Source organism: Hemitrygon akajei, chromosome 19 (genome assembly GCF_048418815.1).
Source record: "Hemitrygon akajei chromosome 19, sHemAka1.3, whole genome shotgun sequence".
Taxonomy (NCBI): domain Eukaryota; kingdom Metazoa; phylum Chordata; class Chondrichthyes; order Myliobatiformes; family Dasyatidae; genus Hemitrygon; species Hemitrygon akajei.
In genome coordinates, this window is record NC_133142.1 from 23996912 (window position 1) to 24017171 (window position 20260).

Here is a 20260-nt window from a genome sequence, read left to right on the forward strand (position 1 = left end):
CAATCATTTTGGATTGGCAACAACATGTCCACAACCTACACCAGAACAGGATACCACAGGGCTGTGTGCTTAGCCCCCTACTCTACTTGTTTTACACTTGTGACTGTGAGGTTAAGCACTGCTCCAATGCCATATTCCAATTTACTGATAGCACCACTGTTGTTGGCTGAATCAAAGGTGGTGACAGAGCATATAGGAGGGAGTTTGAAAATCTGGCTGAGTGTTGCCACAGCAACAATGTCTCACTCAATGTCAGCAAGACCAAGGAGCTGATTATTGATTTGAGGAAGAGGAAACCAGAGGTGAATGAGCCAGTCCTCATCAGAGGATCAGAAGTAGAGACTATCCACAACTTTAAATTACTTGCTGTTTTCATTTCAGAGGACCTATCCAGGGCCCAGAACATACTGTAGGTGCAATTATGAAGAAAGCGTGGCAGTACCTTTACTTCCTTCAGAGTTTGCAAAGATTCGGCATGACATTTAAAACTTCGACAAATTTCTTTCTATCCATGTTTGAGAGTATATTGACTGGCTTCCTCGCCAATGCTCTTGAACGGAAATTCCTACAAAAAGTAATGGATACGGCCTAGTCCGTCACGGGTAAAGTTTGTGTCACCATTGAGCACATCTACATGAAGTGCTGCCGCAGGATAGCAGCCTGAATGATCAGGGACACCCATCACCCAGGCTCTGCTCTCTTCTTGTCGCTGCCATCAGGAAGAAGGTACAGGAGCCTCAGGACTCACACCAGCAAATTCAGGAAGTTATTACTCCTCAGCCTTCAGGCTCTTGAACCAAAGGGGATAACTTCACTCAATTTCACTTGCCCCATTATTGAAATGTTCTCCCAGCCTATGGATTCGGTTTCAGGGATTCTTCATCTCATGTTCTTGATTTATTTATCTATCTATCTATCTATTTATTAATTAATTATTTTTGTATTTGCACAGTTTGTTGTCTTTTGCAGTCTGGTTGAATGGTGCGGTCTTTCATTGATTCAATTATGGTTATTGTTCTATTACGGATTTATCGAGTATGCCCGCAAGAAAGTGAATCTTGGGGTTGTATATGGTGACATATATGTACCTTTATAATAAGTTTAGTTTGAACTTTACTGTATTGTTTGATTAAACATTCTTTGTTTGCTTATATAATTCATTACAGGTTCTATGTAAGAAGTCTATGAATGGCTCACGTCATAATTGAATGCCTTACTAAAAAAGAAAGGAAAAAGTAAGTAGACTAATATCCTGGCTCCTCGGTTTTTCTTTCGATTAGTTTCTGCAGTTACAAAACATAACAGAAGGGTTTAAAGGGGTCCTGGGAAGTAAGTTTTCCACACAGAGGAGCATGGGTGTATGGAATGAGCTTCCTAGGAAGCAGAAATGGATACAATTGCAACATTTGAAGGACAATTGGACAGGTGCTTGGATAGGAAAGGTTTGGAGGGGCATGGGTCAAATGCAGGTAAGCTCTGGAAGAGGTGTTGTGAACATAATGGGCCGAAGAACCTATTTCCATGCAGTGTAGCTCTGTGAATCTATTAATGATCTTGGTGGGAAACATCCTGGTGCAGGGTCACGTTGACCTTCACAGATGTTGCCCGACTGGCGTAGTTGCTCCAGAAGTTTGTTTATTACTCCTGGGCGGGTGTTGAACTATTGAGCAGCCTTGAACCGCTGAACGGTCTATTGTTTTCAATGGAATTCATTTTTAGGAGGATTGACAATGATGTAAGGGAGGATATTGTTTTGAATAGACAGGATGCACCGTCCTCCCTTTCCCGTGGAAGTATGCATCCCGGGAGTAATTTGCCCAAAAGGTGTATTTGACACAATTTTGAACCTCGGAGAGCTTCAAGACACTTTAATGGCGGTCCTTGCGGCACTGAAATGTAAAAGTGGGAAGATCCGGCACATCGGAATAAAAATGAACATGTCACTCGTTTGCAGTAATCTGTTCACTTTACTGAAAACGGTCTTCGTTAGATTAAAACATACCTGAATGAAACAGGTTTGTGAAGTGTGTCAGAAGGAAACATAGCGCCAGGCTGATTGACAGGGGCTCAGCCAAGGAACGGAGACTGGAAAGGCAGTCGGGAGCCAACCAGGTGGAGCTGAAGCACAGACGTAGCGCGCAGCAAACAGCAACCGGCACCGGGTGTTGTAAACCCCGTGACAAGTGGTTGCATTTGAACACATTAGCCCTGCCCGGAAGTGTCTTGAAATTATTGCAAGACTTCGTGTACCGGGGGCAATTAATTTGACCGATATTCGGAACCTGGAGCCGGGTTCGCTGCAGTGACCACCTGCTGGAGAGCGGTTAGTTCCATTCGGTTATTGACATCAACCATTACCGATCACACACAGTTGTTGCCTTTACATAACTGCGCACAGCACTGCTGCCTGGAAATGTTGCGGCACGGAATATTAACGGGCCGCACGGCGCTGTGGCGTGCATCGCCGAGGCGATGGGATCACTTGGGAGTTTCTGGGCATCGGTCTAGTCTGTTCTGATTGTGTGACAGAGGATCTGTTACTTCCGTGTGTTGACGGCGTTGTGCAGGGTGATGTGGCTGGCGTGTCTGAATGCCGGCCGGCCTCCGGTACTTGCGTGCCGGATTGCACAGTACAATTGTTGGAGGGAGCTGGTGTTGCAAGTCGGATGCAGCGACGGCAACATCGAGGGAGGACTTCGGTCAGACCCACTTGCCCTTAGAATTTAAGGCGGCGTAGTTTGCATCCTCATGTGAAATTCGTTGCCATTGGTGTGTGCAGTTCCATCCATTTCTGGAAGATGAATTCCTGCCTACCCGAGCGCACCGTGCTCAGGGCAGTTTAGCCGTTCAGGCCTTGTGAGAAGTACTGTAGCAACCAACTCCATAGCTACACTGAAGCTGCTCTTGAAATTTCCTGCGCCCGTTTGTTGTGCGTCCTTTGATCAGGGCCCAAAGATTATTTCGTTTTCTGTGCGCAACACCCCCCGCCCCCCGCTGCATCATGAGGTTCTATTGTGCCAGAAATTGCTCTGTGTTCTGGGGTTATCCTACACTGTAAAACAATCTTTGTTTTGCTTCACTAGAGTCCGGAGAGAATTGCAGCACAGAAACAGCTCCTTCGGCCCATCTAGTCCATGCCGAACGATTTAAACTGCCTACTCCCGTCGACCTGCGCCGGGACCATAGCCCTCCATACCCCTATCACCCATTTACCCATCCAAACTTCTCTTAGACGTTGAAATCGAGCTCACATGCGCCACTTGTGCTGGCAGCTCATCCCACACTCCCACTGCCGCCTGAGTGAAGAAGTTTCCCCTTAAGCTCCTCACCTTTCGCTCTTAACCCATGACCTCTAGTTGTAGTCCTAAACTCAGTGGAAAAAGCTTGCTTGCATTTACCCTATCTATACCCCTCAGAATTTTCTATACTAGTATTAAATAATTCTCCTCAGTCCCTTTCCAAACAGCACCAGTAACTTTCTACCAAGCTGGTTCTGCCATTTTTCTGATTTCCACTCACTAGGCCGGATGTGCTGCAGAACTTTCCTGTACATGGCCTTGGACTCTTGTCTCTAGTTTCTTCCTTATCTCTTATGTGATTGGACCCACACCCTCCTCTCTTATTATATTCCCATTAAACTGCTGAACCTGAATTCCTTTCCTGACGATAATATTCACAGAATAATGGCTTTTATATCCTTCCTTTAGATCTACCCATCTTCACCCTTTCTGGCCATACAGGCTACTTCCCAAGTTCAACCATTATTTCCAGCACAAATCAGTGGCCCTCCCAAACCTATACTGTCACGACAAAGATTTCCTTATTCAATGTCAACTGTGAAGTTTCTAACCCTGCAGCATTACCAAAATGCTATTAAAGTCACAAACATCCTTCATGATAGATGAATGTAAACCATACATCACCCTGTCTGCATCTTTAATTTGGGCAGCTTCACTGCCTTATTCCTGTGCCTGAGTATGCGTCAGTCGTCCAGGGGTTTTCCTTCAATGGTTACTGTCAATTCTGATGCACACCCATTCCCTCTTCGATCTCCGCTTTTCATCCACAGACTGCATTGGAAACAGTTTCTGAAAACACATTGTGCATTTTCCCCGAGTGGTGAGGATACCAACTTCGTCTCACCTCTGTACATCTCTCAGTCCCTCCATTGCCTCTGCATCGAGTTCTGTTTCCAATATCCAGTTCTGAATGAGCTGTAGTTTCCTCCAGTGATTTGGGAGACTGAATCCATTGTCTTTTGCTTTTCTGCTACAAATTCCATTCTATGTCCACCAACTCTGTCTATCTACCAATGTCCCAAGGTAGAAACAGGGTATTCACAATTTGACGTCACCTTTCATGCTGGGTTTAGCTTCACAAGGGCCATCTATTTCCTCTGCTGTAAAGGTGCTTGACTCAATTTCTTCCTCAGTTTTCTGTGTTGAAAGCTTCATTCATGTGTCTGTTAGCTCTGCTCTAGTCTTTCCCTGATTACACCTAAATAGCTTTTCTTGTTCTACCTACCCATTGCTAAAGTAAACATCATATGCTAACGTGCACTGTGTTGTTCATCTGCACATGCTGTCGTACATTGACTTCTGTTGCGTGCACATGAATTTGAAAATTCTTATTAATGTTTTCAAATTTCTCTATATCTCTGGCCAATCCTTTTCTTCATAGTCTCCTCATACCTGCAAACTTCCAATATATCTGCATTCCTCCAATTCTAGCTTTCTGTAATTTGAGCATAAAACATAGGAGCAGAATTAGGCCATTCAGCCCATTAAGTCTGCTACACCATTCTATCATGGTTGATTTATTATCCCTCTCAACCACATTCCCCTGCCTTTCCCCTGTAACCTTTGACTCTCCTACTGACCAATGATCTATCAACCTCCACTTTAAATATACCCAATGACTTGGCCTCCAGAGCCATCTGTGGCAATGAATTCCACAGATTCATCACCGTCCACCTAAAGAAATTCCTTCTCAACTCTGATCTGAAGGGATGTATGGTACTTGTATTCTGAGGCCGTGCCCTCTAGTCCAGACTCCCCCACTTTCAGAAACTTCCTCACCACATTCACTCTATCTAGGACTTTCAGTATTCGATAGGTTTCAATGAGATCCCTGCTCGTTCTTCTAAGTTCCAGTAAGTACAGGCCCCAGATCCATCAAATGCTTCATTCAATCCAATCTCATGAATCTTCTGTGAATCCTCTTCAGTATCAGCTGCGCAGGTTGACTCTGTGGTTAAGAAGACGTATGGTGTATTGGCCTTCATCAATCATGGAATTGAATTTAGGAGCCGAGAGGTAATGATGCAACTATATAGGATCCTGGTCAGACCCCACTTGGAGTACCATGCTCAGTTCTGGTCGCCTCACTTCAGGAAGGATGTGGAAGCCATGGAAAGGGTGTAGAGGAGATTTACAAGGATGTTGCCTGGATTGGGGAGCATGCCTTATGAAAACAGGTTGAGTGAACTCGGCCTTTTCTCCTTGGAGCGGAGGATGACCTGATAGAGGTGTACAAGATGATAGGCATTGATCGTATGGATAGAGGCTTTTTCCCAGGGCTGAAATGGTTGCCACAAGGGAACACAGGATTAGTGTGCTGGGGAGTAGGTACAGAGGAGATGTTGGGGTAAGTTTTTTACTCAGAGAGTGGTGAGTGCGTGGAATGGGCTGCTGGTAACAGTGGTGGAGGCGGATATGATAAGGTCTTTTAAGAGGCCTTTAGATAGGTACATGGAGCTTAGTAAAATAGAGGGCTATAGGTAAGCCTAGTAATTTCTAAGGTAGGGACATGTTTGACACAACTTTGTGGGCCGAAGGGCCTGTATTGTGCTGTTGGTTTTCTATGTTTTTATGTTTCTATCCTTTCTTAGATAAGAAACCCAAAACTGCTCACAATACTTCAAGTGTGGTCTGATCAATGCCTTAAAGTATCAGCATTACATCCATGCATTTATATTCTAGTCCTCTTGAAATGAATGCATTTGTCTTCCTCACCATCAACTTAACTTGCAAGTTAGGCCTTAAGGGATCCTGCACAAGGACTCCCAAGTCCCTTTGCAATCTGATTTCTGAATTTGCTCCCTATTTTGAAAACACTCTGTGCCTTTATTCCTTCTAGCAAAGTGCATAATCGTACACTTTCCTGTTCTGTAAACAAATTATTGATTGTGTATTGCTGGCTTCCTTTACGTGAGGATCAGTACTCTCAGATTTTACTTACAGGAAATTATATCCATCAGTTACATGTGTTCACAATATAATAATATACATAAAATGAAACATTTAGAAAAGTAAGGAAGAATACAGTTCTCCTATTGAGAATTTTACCTATACCTTTAATTTTAAATTCCCAGGGAAAAAAAATTGATGTCAGAACATAGTGGTTGGTTATGTTCCTCCCAAGGGAGTGAACACCCATTGGTGTGCTGTAATTTAACATTCTGACACCAGCCATACCATCTGCATAAGTTTCTTCCCATTTTCATGATTCTGGACTCTTAAATATAATTATTCTGTCTTCCCGCTTGACTGGACTTGACCGAGAAGAATTGACGCATCTTCCCAATGGTCTGTGTTTTCCCAGAAAACTTTAACTGAGCAAGACTACTCTGTTCTGTCAAATATTGGGATTTTATCAACCCCATACATTGGACTCTGGTTAATTGGGCCATCGTTTAATTGGGGCATTCGCTTTTTTGGAACAACTCTTAGAGAACAGAAACAAGTTGAGAAAGTAGCCTTTGTTTATTTGGGACACTATGCTGCTTAAATGGGGCAGGAGACTGTTACCGAATATTTTCTAACTATCGTCAGTCACGTGCACATCATGTGGCCATTAGACATTACACTGTCCTTTGAGCGAACAGTTTTTAAATGGTGTCACTTGCATGTTTGTGTTTTTTAACAAAAGTGATTTTTGTCACTGATAGTTGGCATGTAATAAACAGTAAGGGAATTCAGAACTTTTTGGCTCACTACAGTTTCAAGCATTCAGGCTTGGAGATGCCAGAAATGGCGGGAGTGGAAATTAAACAACTTCACTACTTCAGCAAGTTAGAAACTGCAAAGAATTTGAAGGTATTGACAGTCGCCTTGAATGTTACAATGAAAATGAAGATTTGGAGAATGCAATTGTCGAAAGCATTGTTTGAAGGCAGTCCACTACCTGCACGAGATAGCTATGCTGATTTTGTTCATTTGCTGTCAGCAGCATATATTGAATGAATTCCTCTGTCATAACTATTAGGAACTCATACAGTTTTATAGTGCTGTAGTAGTTTTGCTATAGTGTTCTAATTTATATTTCACTTAAATACACAATTTGTTAAACAGTATGTTAAACAATTTGTTTATATCATGACATTACTCATGGATTCTACTTCCATGAAATTTTGGCTAATTGGGGCAGCTACTTAATCGGGCCAAAGGGTATTGGTTGCAATGTGTCCCAATTAACCAGAATCCATTGTATACAGATTGTTCTAGTAACATTTAATATAACATGAAAAGCTTAGGCTTAGTGGTACTCTTTGTTGCATTGTAGGAGTACAACATATGCTATATACTATATACTTACACCCAAATAATAAGTAAAACATTGAAGCATTTCTACCTTGTGACAAGCTGCGTTAACCTCAGAGGCCCTCGGATTTCAGCTCCATTCTGAAGAAATCACGAGAGAGTAAGTAAAAAGGTTATTAGGAGCACAGCATTTCTCAGAGATAGCTACAGTACCTCTCTCCTCCTGGTAAGTCTTTTATAACATAACACACAAAGTATAGTGTGATAGATGCCTTTTAAAAGTCAAAGATGCAAGTCATGATTATATAATATTCTCAACCTCTTTCTGTGGGATTGTGTCATTAGACCAATTATTTGCGACAGACACATCCCAACACCCCCCCCCCCCCCCCACCCAAGATGAGGCGAGAAACGTGCGTGATCATACGCAAAGTTAGTGATCAGGACTATGAAAAGGAGAGGAGAAAGGATAACATGATCACGGCTCTTTACTCTTCCGAGGCTGAGGATGAACCAGAGGAAGTAAAGAGGTGGGTTCAAGGCAGTGTCTATCAAAGTAGTCACACAGGAGATAATCCTTTGTAGTGCAGGTTAGGTATTGGAGTTAATGAAGTCTTAGGAGTGGAGCTGATATACGGAAAGCAGATGTCACCAAGCTTTCATCCTTCGCAGACTTCAACCTGTCAGTAAAAGTTACTACAAAAACAGTAACTAGGGGTAAAGTCCGCTGGAAAAAGAGCCAATAAAATATCTTCAGCCCAATGTAAAGCAGTGCCATTCCACCTGGAAACTGTACGCACTGCTGCAGAAGCTAAATTAACAACAACTGGAAAGGGCTTGGCTGTAGTTTCAGCTCGAGCATTAAGCCAGTCAGGGGCTTAGTATGGGTCTGCAAAGAAAACTTGTGAAAGGAGGTGCCTTGCTCATCTATCTGATTGTGTCAGTAGAGTTACTCTTGTAATGCACAGAGAAATATTTACTTAATTTGACTTCTAGCCATTGTTAACGAATATGAAGTTTTTCTAGAACATTCTTTGTTGCATCCATCCTAAATCATTCCTTAAAGCTGGACTTCCATTTCTGTTTTGAGATGCACAATTATCAAATTACTCCAGGAGTCGTTTCCTCTATGAACCTTAAAAAGTGAGTGATCCTCTGATAGTAGTATATCTGAACAACTTTTGTCCTCAGAAATTTCTACCTTCTGAGCAAACCAAAGGATCACGTCAGTACTGTTATGAGAGTGATCAGATCACTGTTGAAGCAATGCTGTACAGGTGGTGACTTTTTTAAAAAATCATGAAAATTTTTCAGGTGGCAAGATGGTGTTTTTCTTTCTGCTTGCTGAGATAAACAACATGCGACTGAATACACTGCTGTAATTGAAGGCTTGTCTGTGTATGCAACGTTGTCTATTTGGGAAGTAAGGTTAATTGTGTAACCCCGAAATTTTGCATTATCATTTGGTCTCCAACAGTAAAATTTGTCACAGGCTTGTTTCACCATTTTCCTTTTGTGGTTGAAGTCGATCTGAGATATAATTGAATTCGTAAGGATAACAATAATTCTGAACTCCTTTTGTTGCAAGGGCTTATTCGCATCATAGCACGAACGAGTCATGACTATTTGATTAAGGGCACATAGGAAATCTGGGTAGATACAATGGTCCATAGGACTAAAATCCCTAAAAAGCTTATTGGATTTATTAGTTTCTGTTGACCAGGGAGGAAAACATTTTCATTTTATTTTAGCTTTTGCTTCAGTGCATCTTTTCATCCGGTCTTCCCATGCAAAAAATCAGATCAAGGGGTTTTCAGAACCATTTTGAACATAACTGAGAAATGCAGAAAAATTGTCATATTACAGTGACATTTAACAATAGAGTGGAGTGGAGTGGCCATAATTGTAGAAAGGGAACCATCTTAAAATCTTCATAGTAAGTATGTTCATATACTTGTTGGCCGTAAAGGGAACGTGCAATAAGATAACTGTCTGACGGAGAAGTCTTCATTTTAAATAATGATATTTGTCACAGTGTTTTCACAGTGGGATCATTCAGTTACATAAAGTGTCTATACTTTTCAAGAATAGAGGGATTCATGTTAAACGGTTCCTCTCACAAGGGTTGCCAATCCACGGACCCCTCGGTTAATGGTAGTGGTCCATGGCATAAAAAAAGGTTGGGAACACTGCTCTTTCAGTTTACCTTCAATATCTAGGCTGAAATCTTTCAGTTTTGTTAGGGAGCTATTAATCACTTCTGCAAGTGTTTATTTGCCTTCCGATGTATCCATGTTCATTTCACCTGCAATGCGGTCAGAGAGAATGTTTACATGGATGGGAACAATCCCTTTGCATCAAGGGCTCTAGTGTATTAATTCACGTAAAACCAGGAGGTAAGGGCCATTTAGTGACATTTAAATTAGAATCATTATTGCTCGCAGGTTCCCTTAATCTGATATTTTCTGAGTCATTAAGTTTTAAGGGTGTTTGAGCTAGATGAGACCATTTCTGTAGTAAATACAAAAAAGCAAAAAAGCAAATGGCAGGTAAGGCAGCACTGAACAAAGTTAGTATAAACACAAAAGTGAAATACGGCAAAAGCAACATTTCTTTTTAGATTCTGAGTTTGCCTTACTCTGAAAACAACAGTGCATTCTGGATGTATTGGGCAGTGTATCTATGAGATCTTCGTCAAGTGAACAGGAATTTTTTTTTTGTTTCTTTTTGGATCTTAACAAGTGCCTTCTCTTTTCAATATATCTCAAACCTTTCCCATCAAGGTGTAGTGATTCAATGCTCATTCATGTACTGATCTAATGTAAGAATCCCACTCATTCTGTGGGGATAACTCCTGCTGGAGCAGGTTTGATGTTTCCTATGGAGACAGTCTTGTTTCCCCTCCCAGTCTCAATTGATTACCTCAGTAATGAGACGCGGTTTCCATTTTGGAATTATTTTTATGGAATTGCTTTTCTTGGACCCAGTCACTTTCTTTTGGTCTCCAAACCGCCTTGTCGGGTTCCTTTGCTTTTTCTTGAACTCCCAGAGACTCGATTCCTTGTGGAGAGTTTTATCGGGTGTAAGCAATGGTTGGACTGAGTTAGCAATTGGGTGTATTTAGGTGGACATTGTACATTAAGAAATAAGGTGAAACATTCTTGAATACTCCTAATTTTTGTAATTGGCACTTTGTTTATGGATATTTCCACTTCAGGGACAAGTGCTGCCTACTTTGCCTCCGGTGTAGACCGGCTTTGCTAGGCCTCCTTAATCTCTTGATTCCTTCACTCCAGCATGTCACTCGATTGTGGTGGAATGGAGCGCTGTCCTCCATTTGGATGTCTGTTTGTTCACATGTGGCTTGAAAGCCTTTAGTACTGAAGGAAAACAGTCTTTTGGCGTATATGCAGGTAAGGGTGCCAGCATATGGGAATATGGAGATTTGGAGTGCTGCGATGGTTACTGTCCCACCACAAGAAGTTGTGGTGACTAGCCACATATATCCCGTACAAAGATCAATTGTCACAAGAATATACTTACTAGGTTTCCGCTAAGTTGAACTGCCTTGTGATACCAGAAATGGGCCCATATAATCAATTTGCCGCACCTGCGTGGGTACAGTTGGTTTTGTTTGCCTTATAGGAGGTGAACTGCGACTGCTCCTTTGTTATAAGCCCGACATTCTTTACTATTTGCAATAAGTCGCTTACAGTCACACAACATGTACAGCCACCATTATAACACAAGTGGCTTGTCCACCACCATGATTGTGTCTGAATCCTTGGTGGGCGTCTCAAATCGGTGCTTCCTGCTTGTGGGCAGGAGCTATTTGTTTCTGATCTTCCCAAACCATCACCATCAGCTTCTTGTTTGTACCCTGTTGGAAATTCTTTGGAATTGGGTTTAGTAATATCTAGGAGAATTCCTAAAACATCAGCCTGATTATTTTCTATTTGTTACTTAGTTATTATCGAGATCCTGGCCTCCCTGTCCATCCCAACAGCTTGTTTATTACTTAGTTTATTATCATAGCTGTGTTAGCGGCTTGCCGTACGTCCTGGGATGTGGAACACCTGGACTGATGGTCTAGCCAATAATAATTCGTAAATATTCCACACAGTTTACCTCTGTGAGTTCGCTCTCCAGTAGCTGACCAGATTGGTAGATCTCATTCTGCCACATTCTAGCATAATTAGAGTCTCTACATATCCAGACTGATTCAGCTGTATGTACTTGTTTTTGACACCATTCTAATTTGCCTGTGCAAATTCCGCCATATGATTCTCTAAACGATGTGCTTGCAACCCATGCGGTTCTAATTCAGTTTCTGATTTTTAAAAAAATCCTTTTTTTAAATCAAGAGCAAGGATTATAATTAAGTGGATCCATTTTTCTGAACTTTCATAACTGACCCACTACAGCATATATGTCAAACTCAAGGCCCGCGGGCCAAATCCGGCTCGCGGTGGAATTATCTTTGGCCCGCGAGATAATATCTAATTACTATTAAAGCTGGCCCCAGTAATCGAAGCGCCTATGGCGTATGATATGGCTAATGCTGAGTTTATTCAGGTACCAGGTTTTCAGGGTTTTTACTGTTTATTCGGCAGTCTTGCTTGGCAGACTTCTTCATAAGAAACGGAATTTGTAAAGTGAAACACTTTGTAGTTATAGCAGAGACTGAGACACAAGAGGGCAGGCTGAAAAAACGGAGGCAACGAAAGCTGCGTTCGCACGCGTCCGACTGATCCGGCCCGCATGAAGCTGCATTTTGCTCAATCCGACCTGTGACCTAAAATGAGTTTGACACCCCTGGACTACAGTATCGCATTTGAGAATAGTGCTGTAAAGCACTTCGTGTTACGTTGGGTTGTAGAGAAGATGGTTCTGCATCTGCCACGACAAGTAAGAATTATAAGTCATAACTCTCAGGAATATATTCTCAATTTATGGTGTCATCTTGTAAAAGTGTTTATTAGTCCCCAAATCAACTTATTTCTCTTGTCTGGGGGTCTATTGTTTGCTAAACTGCATTTGTCAATTTCTCTAATGCCTCAAAGGATAAAGTGGTGACATTATAGAATGAAAAGGTGCCAGTCTGCCCTTTTAGTTTGCTCACCAATTTTATAAACTGTTATTAAGCCCTGGCATCTGACTATTGTACTCAATACTGTACCAAGTCCTCCTCGTACACCTCCACCATTTATTTCTGTATAGATCCACACGATATCTGAAATGGATTTCCACACTTGTGTGGATGTGCTACCAAAGCTATGGGAAATGATATTAATAAGAATTGCTGAACATGTTGGGGAGTATGACCTGCCTAGAAGGTCTATAACCTCCCGGCATTCTGAAGTAGCCACTTTAAATTCCTTCAGAATCATCAGGAGGTGTGGCACGTACTGCCTGCAAACTTTGAGTAGTCAAAACCCAAAAACTGGACAGGAAGTTTGTACTGGGGAAGCTGCAGCAGCTCTTTACACAGGACCCTACCCCGTGTTCTTCTTTTGCTGGCTGTAGACGGTCTTTTTGGTAATTCTACTGCATGTTCCCAAGCATCTGTTCTCCAGACTTCATTAGAACCTCTAGGGTTTACTGGGGTGGCCACTACCTCATGTGCTCCTGGAAGGAATACATGATATCCCCATGCATTGGGATTAAGATACAGATCACCGGGTTCTATCATATAAGCCTGTGGCCCCCACCAGGGTACTTGATTTCTAACTGAAAAGGGGCCAATATATTGTCTCCAGGCAGGAATTATTGCGACATTATTGGGATCAGGTACAAATTGTGATGATCTGAGTCCAGCAGGTCGTACAGCGGGGTTTGGTTTCTCTAATCTGCTTCCTACTCATATATTCTATACTTCATCATTCCAGTAACTGACTTGAAAAATAAAATATTCATCATGTTCAGTCTTAGTAACAGTTGAGGTATAATCCAACATCTCTGCTATATTATTAATACATTCATAATATCGACCAGCACAACTACTGGGAATCAGGATGTCGACCATTTTATAGCATTTGTCAAGAGCACTCTGATTTGGACAATTGATAAGTAATAATGCTTTCTAACATAGTATTTTTGGTATAACATGACTACGTTGGGGCCAACTGTGATGGTATTGGGTTTGCTGACTGAAGTTCTAAACTTAAGCAAAGACCTTAAGCCCTATCAGATATAAATAACCACAAGTATTCTCATTATAAGATTGTAATGTAACGGCTCAATCTTCAAAGACTCATTTCCTTCCCTGTTTATCCTCTATGACAATCACTACTCAAGTGGTGTGTCCCCTCTCACTACCATGGAGAAGATAATTCCAGCTAACAAATTAGTTTAAAACACAGTTTATTTATTTTCACTGATACTTGTTTAAATCCAAACAACATTCCTAAAACACACTTGTAACTCAGAGTATTTCTAGCTTAAACATTTCCAAATTACAAACCATTTCTAAAACATAAAGCATTTCCAAAACACAAAGCATTTCTAAAATGCAAAGGACAAAGAATTTCTAAAACACGGGTACATTTTCTATAAACTAAAAAGACACACCAATGAGTTGCAGCCAAATTGCAGAAACCAAAGCTGGAGGAATGGATTCTTGTTCACCTCGTGTTTCTTCCAAGTTTCCTGATGTTCTTTACCCCATTCCTAATAAGCCTGAACTACTCTACAAATATCTACCCCTTTTCTATACCACTTGAGTGACTTCACACACATATGATATTTCATCAGATACCCTTTTAACATGAAAGGTCTAACATCATCTTGGAGACACAGTTCCACAGTTACTGCTGTGAAGCTAACTTCCTTGAGTACATAAAATTTTCAACATTAATAGATCTGTTATTTATATGCTAAATTACATTATCCATCTGATCTGGTTTACTTGAACTAAGCAACTTAGAGGCAGCTTGTCTGTTGAAACAAGCCAAATTAAACACCCATTGTCTCCTACTACACCTTGAGAAACAACAAAGCAGGTGCAGTGAGCTATATCTTAAATCTCACAGTGTGTCTATTATAAACAGAGCTTGTTTGCAAAGCTGTTCAATAGACAATACTTGGTTTTAACTTCAGACTGATCTGCTTGTTATTTACATTTAAAGAACTGTAGACTGACCCACGTTTACAACCGAAATTAAACAAATTGGAAATTTACTTTCAACTGTTTGTGATCATACATGTGGCAGCTGCTGTGTTTAGAAGGCTGAGATTAGCGAACAGTGAAGGGGCCCATAAGCCCAAAAGTTATCATCCATCACAGGTGTTGGTCCTTGTATAGTCAGTAATGCCTTGATGCCCAGTCACATACATCAGGGATCATTATCGAACAGGTGCTTCTGAAATTTTTTTTTGTCTATAGGCAGTCTTCGCCCTCTTGATACCTAAGCTGATGCCTGCAAGCTGTCATGTCCCCAGACTTGAAGGCAGCTCCCCAGGCTTTTAGTAACGTTCAACCAGGGCTTCTGGTTGAGCCTTGAAATGACTTCATGAAGTACCAATGTTGTTTGCACACTTACTGATGTAGCCAGTGACAGATAAGACATATTCCTTGAGGCCTGTGTCTCCTCCATTTGTGGTGGCCACCTTAAACAGCTGCCATTTAGTCTACTAAAAACAGTACTGAAGCATAAAGATTGCCTCATTAGTCCATACAGTGATGGTCCTCTTGACTGGCTTTTCCATTTGAATCAGTGGTCAGTGTGCTGGGAATAACATTATGGAGATGTGATCAGAGAGGTCAAGATGAGGGCATGGGATCCTTCGTAAGCAACATATCTGTCTGTATAAACATGCTCTGGTCCTGTTCCCCAGATTGCGATGTGTTGGTGCAACTTGGATAAAACATCCTGTAGGTTAACACGACTGAAGTCATTGTAAGTGTTTTAGAACTTAGAAAGATGTAATAAAAATCAGGTCTGATTCAATTGATGATGGAGGGAGGCTGTGTTGGTCAAATGAGATTAAAGTGTGGCTCTGTCCGTTCTCTTAGTTAGGTGTAAAAGACCACTCTTTTGCTGGAAGAAGTGACGTGGTAGCTACCCCCATCCAGTGCCTGAAATGCTCTTTCCGTTTTGGGCAGTTCTGTGCATTAGGGTGATTTAAGGTAGATTGGTTTGCAGAACACCTCCGTTCAGTCTGCTGCATGATCCATTCTAATTACGACCTTTCAAGCAATTTGTGACTAGGGGAAAGAACATTGCAATCGCTTGCCTGCAGCTGTCCACCTAGTGGGAACTCCATGTTGCAATGTTTGTATGTTGAGTAAAATCACCAACAGCCTTAGTGTTGTGTTGGACCTGGAGCTGAGTTTTAACCCACAGCCACTATTCAGATACTCTGCCTAATTCCACCTCTGTAATCTAACTCAGATTCTGATTCAGCACATTTGGACCACCACGCTTTATTCTTTCATTGTTTTCCTGGGTCAGCCTTCCCTCTTTTGCCCTATGTTCATGGTCATTCAAAACTATGCTGCTCCTATCGTAACGTATCTAAAATTATGCTTCATACGCCAAGATGTTGTTCATCAACTTCAGCTGTCATTCACCTATAACCCTTACGCTTGTTGATAAATGAGCCTTGCTCTGAAAACCCTTTAGCTTTATTTCGTCCTCGTTTCATGTCCAATTGGCTACAAGTGATGCTCTCTTCCCAACACCTTTCTGCATAACCCTGCAGCTGCACGAGCCTTCTCAATCATTATACTTGTTGGATCTGGAGATAATATTGTCCAGAAGATTCTTCAGAAGTCAAGAATGAAGTGTAAATCTTGTGCTTGCTGTTTGATTTACTTCTTGTTTTGAGTACCTAATTAAAGAACTGAAGAAAATGACAAAAGAACAAAAGTCATGGTTATCTTTTACTGAAAACTAGCTCAAGCTATACAGATATGGAAATTCTTTGATTAAAAACAGCCATTGTAGCGCCCATGAAAGTTAGCCCTTTACTTCTCTGTGTTTTATTTTTCGGGCAGGTGGGGCTCGTCAGCCTTTGACAGCAGCCCGCCTAGGAGAAGGAAAACTCTGATTTTAAACCTCTGATTCCTTGCGGGCATACCCACCCATGGGAAAGGCTTCAGGAGTAAACCCTGAGGAAGAAATCTGGAACCGGGGTCCTAAGGCAGTTTGATGTTGTTTACAACTTCACTCTGGCAACCTCTGCGATGACACTGATGCCAAGTTGTATCAGCATTTGCCCTTCCCTTGGACTACATCAGTGACGTGGAGAGCGGGAGCCCGCTGCATGACAACAGCCGGTTCTTCAAATCTTCCCGCCCAGGCTTGTGCCCTGGAGAGGACTCAATCCACCAGAGGCGCAAACCCGCGATCCCCTGGGATCAGCAGCAGCCTATTGATTATTATTTAAAACACTGGAAAGAGGAGATGGTAATATTTTCCATAAATTGAATCTACTGTACTGAAAATCGAACTCAGTAGAAGAAAATTTAGGGAAAATGTTAGCAAATAACAACGTTCAATTTCATCGATTTGAAAATTGATTTTCAAAATACCTGAAGTGATAACAACAAATAAAGCTGATACTGTTTAATTGAGGAGTTGCTGAAGCATAAAGACTTGGCTGGAGTGTAGTCGCAGACGGAAATATAATAGCTGACATGATGTTGCAGTGGATGTAACTGCACAGACTGGGAATGTTTTGGGTTTGATTCCAAATCCATGCTGCATTAGCTGTGGTCAGCCAAGCTGACAGTTTGGGTGGTACAGAGAGTTCCAACACTATAAAATATGCACTCTATTTGTCTTAAAAGATATGCACGCTCTAAATGCAAATTTCATGACATATGTCAGTGATATTAAACCTGATGCTGGTTATAGATCGCAGGAAATTTTCCAGCCATAATAATCAAGAAAGACCGTGAGAAAGGAACGTCATTTGGCAAATGGACTAAACAGACCTTGCAGCAGCTTGATAGATGGTTTCTTCAAGGATATTCTTACTCAAACAATTTCTGCTTTGTATGCTTTTGTTCACCAGTTAATGAATCAATTGTTGGTGCGTGCTGTGTTGCTGAATTTATGACACCTTGAATTTTTTATAAGGAGGTATTCTTTAAGCTGCCTTAATGAGCTCAATCAATGTGACCATTTTCTGAGTAAGAAATGGCCCGTGTATTTATCCTTGAATTAGCCACGGAATCTGTGTTCTGTTGCTAATGTAGTGGTAGTTAATAGTATTATTCCTATACCGCTCAGCTGGCCCTCTCCCACACAGGAGTTCAGATACTGTACAAGCAGGGTTATCTATAAAGTTCAGTTGAGTATACTGCATGCAGGCATCCTGGTGTGCTCTGCACTCTCCCTCAATAACAGACACAACAGCTACTCTTTTTTTTCAAAATAATAAGTAGTGAAACATTGACAGACCGAAATTCATCCCGGACACTGTATTAATTGGATTCTCAGTTCGTCTGGGTGTCATCGACCTCCTATCACTCTTTTCATGTTCCACTCTGCCAAGATTCTTGTACATTTTTAATTTAGGAGACCATATGCAATCATTTTTCCCTTTTATTTAAGAATATTGTGCTAATTTACATATTTAGACACATCACTGAGGATTTCCAACCCCATTTAGCTTGTTGTCCTTCTCCTGAAGCCACCTCTTTTCATCCTCTCATCATCACGTGCTTGTCTAATAGTTCTCTAAACTACACAATGAACTCTGCATAAACTGTTCCACAATCCTAACCTATCCGATGAAGCGTCTTGACCCAAAATATTGACTGTCCATCTTCAGAGATGCTGCCTGACCCATTGAGTTCCCCTAACACTTTTTTTTATGTTGTAGACTCCTGCCATTAACTGAGGGGTCCATGGACCCCAGGTTGGCAACCTCTACTCTAACATTTTGTGTGCGCTCCAGTTTCCCAGCATCTGTAGAATCTCTTGTGTCTCCGTAATCCTAACAACCCTTTGGCTCAAAGTAGTAGCAGTGTGATCACTTGAGTGAAGTATGCTCTCTGAAGGAGCTATTCCCTTAACGGGGAAGGCCTGTTTGTGACTTTGTTTAGTGTGGGAGGCTGATGCACAGGTAGCCACCACACGGCCCTTGACAGATCGAGGTCAGTGTCCAGTGGTGTGGAATGCAAGATGACTGCAGCCTTCCTCCACCTTCGCTGCCATGGTGATGTGCCATCATCTTCTGCTAGCTCCACCGATGATGTCTTGGTTGGATCGTTCTTTCTCTAGAATCTCCGCCTTGACCTAATCACCACGGGAGACCCTACCAGGAGCTTGGCTTCACCACGACAGGCTGACATTCCTTGGAAAAAGGCCAAAAGTATATCTAACTAACATCTACCCATGCCCCCTCAATGCCAAACTTTCCTGACCCTCAGTAACTCACTCCACAGAAATCACTCAGTCACAGATGGCTGCTTTTGCTGGAAGATCAGCAGCTTTCAGTCAGGCTGCAGCTGATGATGGCCTTTGAGGCCCCAGGAACAGTACTTATAATTCAGGCAGCTGTGTTACTGAGTATTAGGGAACAGCAACAAATTTTAATCCTTCTCAGCTAATTTATCACCACTCTGGGTTTTCTCTACTACTGACAGTCAGTCAGCATGACCTGTGACTGAACTTGGCCTTTTGGACAAATATAGCTCCTTTCCTCGTAGCTGCTGTGTCTTGGTTTGTTCCCTCTTTCAGTTTGGCAAACTATGAGATTTAACTCTTACAAGATGCCGTACAGTGTTTCCACCTTACGATAGAAAGAGTTGCCATAATCACCATTTCTGGAAGTTTCTTTGCTTTCCTTGTCATGTTGGAGTACTGTTAGCCAATCTGCATCTTGTAATTGTTGCTGTTGGTTTTCCCAGTGGAAGGAGACTGCAGATGGACCTGCTCCATTCCCAGACAGAATCTGTGTCTGTAAGCACTATGCACAAGGAGAGAGAGTGTCCTGGAGAGTTGGGGTCATTTTCTGTAGGTTTGAGACGTTTGATGTTGAACTTACAAATAGCTGTAGACATCTTTAACAGCTCTTTGCAATAGTCCACTGCCCCTGCAGGCTTAGAGGCAGTTACCATCGTTCTGCTGCCCAAGACTGGCCTAAGCTATTACCACCCAGTGGTACTGACCTCAATAATCATGAACTGCTTTTTAAAAATTTATTCACAGGGTAATAGCCAGCAATGCCCATGTCCTGTCCCTAATTGCTCTTGAGAAGGTGGTGATGAGCTGCCTTCTTGATCCATTGATACCCCTGAGGTGTAGGTACACCCAAAGTGCTGTTAGGGAGAGAATTCCATGATTTTGGGAGATTGGTAATTACCACTGGATCAGTAATCCAGAGACCGAGTTATACACTGGGATATGGGTTCAAATCCCACCATGGTAGATCCGAATTCAATAAAAATATCTGATGGCCATGGAACCATGTCAATTGTTGTAAAAACCCATCTGGTTCACTAATCCTGCCGTCCTTATTGATCTGGCCTGTATGTGACTCCAGACCCATTGCAGTGGGGCTGACTCTTAAATGCCCTCTGAAATGGCCTAGCAAGCCATTCAGTTGTATCCAACTGCTTTGAGCAGCTGGTAATGGATCACATCTACACTGGACCCTTGCCAGTTCGCCTGTCACTCAAAGTGGCTCACTGATGATGTCATAGCTTTGGCTCTCCACGCTGTCCTGTCCCACCCAGAAAATTATGCTTCATATGCCAAGATGTT

General features: G+C 41.9%; 1 protein-coding gene across 2 annotated transcripts in view; it reads left to right on the forward strand.

Annotated features, from left to right (window-relative positions):
* Positions 1-2101: 2101 nt before the first annotated feature.
* abhd6a (abhydrolase domain containing 6, acylglycerol lipase a) overlaps positions 2102-20260 on the forward strand; it is a 75273-nt gene continuing 57114 nt past the window's right edge. The window contains exon 1 of one of the 2 annotated variants that reach the window (XM_073072272.1): positions 2102-2323. The gene's annotated coding sequence lies outside the window, so the exon portion shown is untranslated. The remainder of the gene's footprint in view (positions 2324-20260) is intronic. The other variant, XM_073072273.1, reaches the window with a different exon arrangement.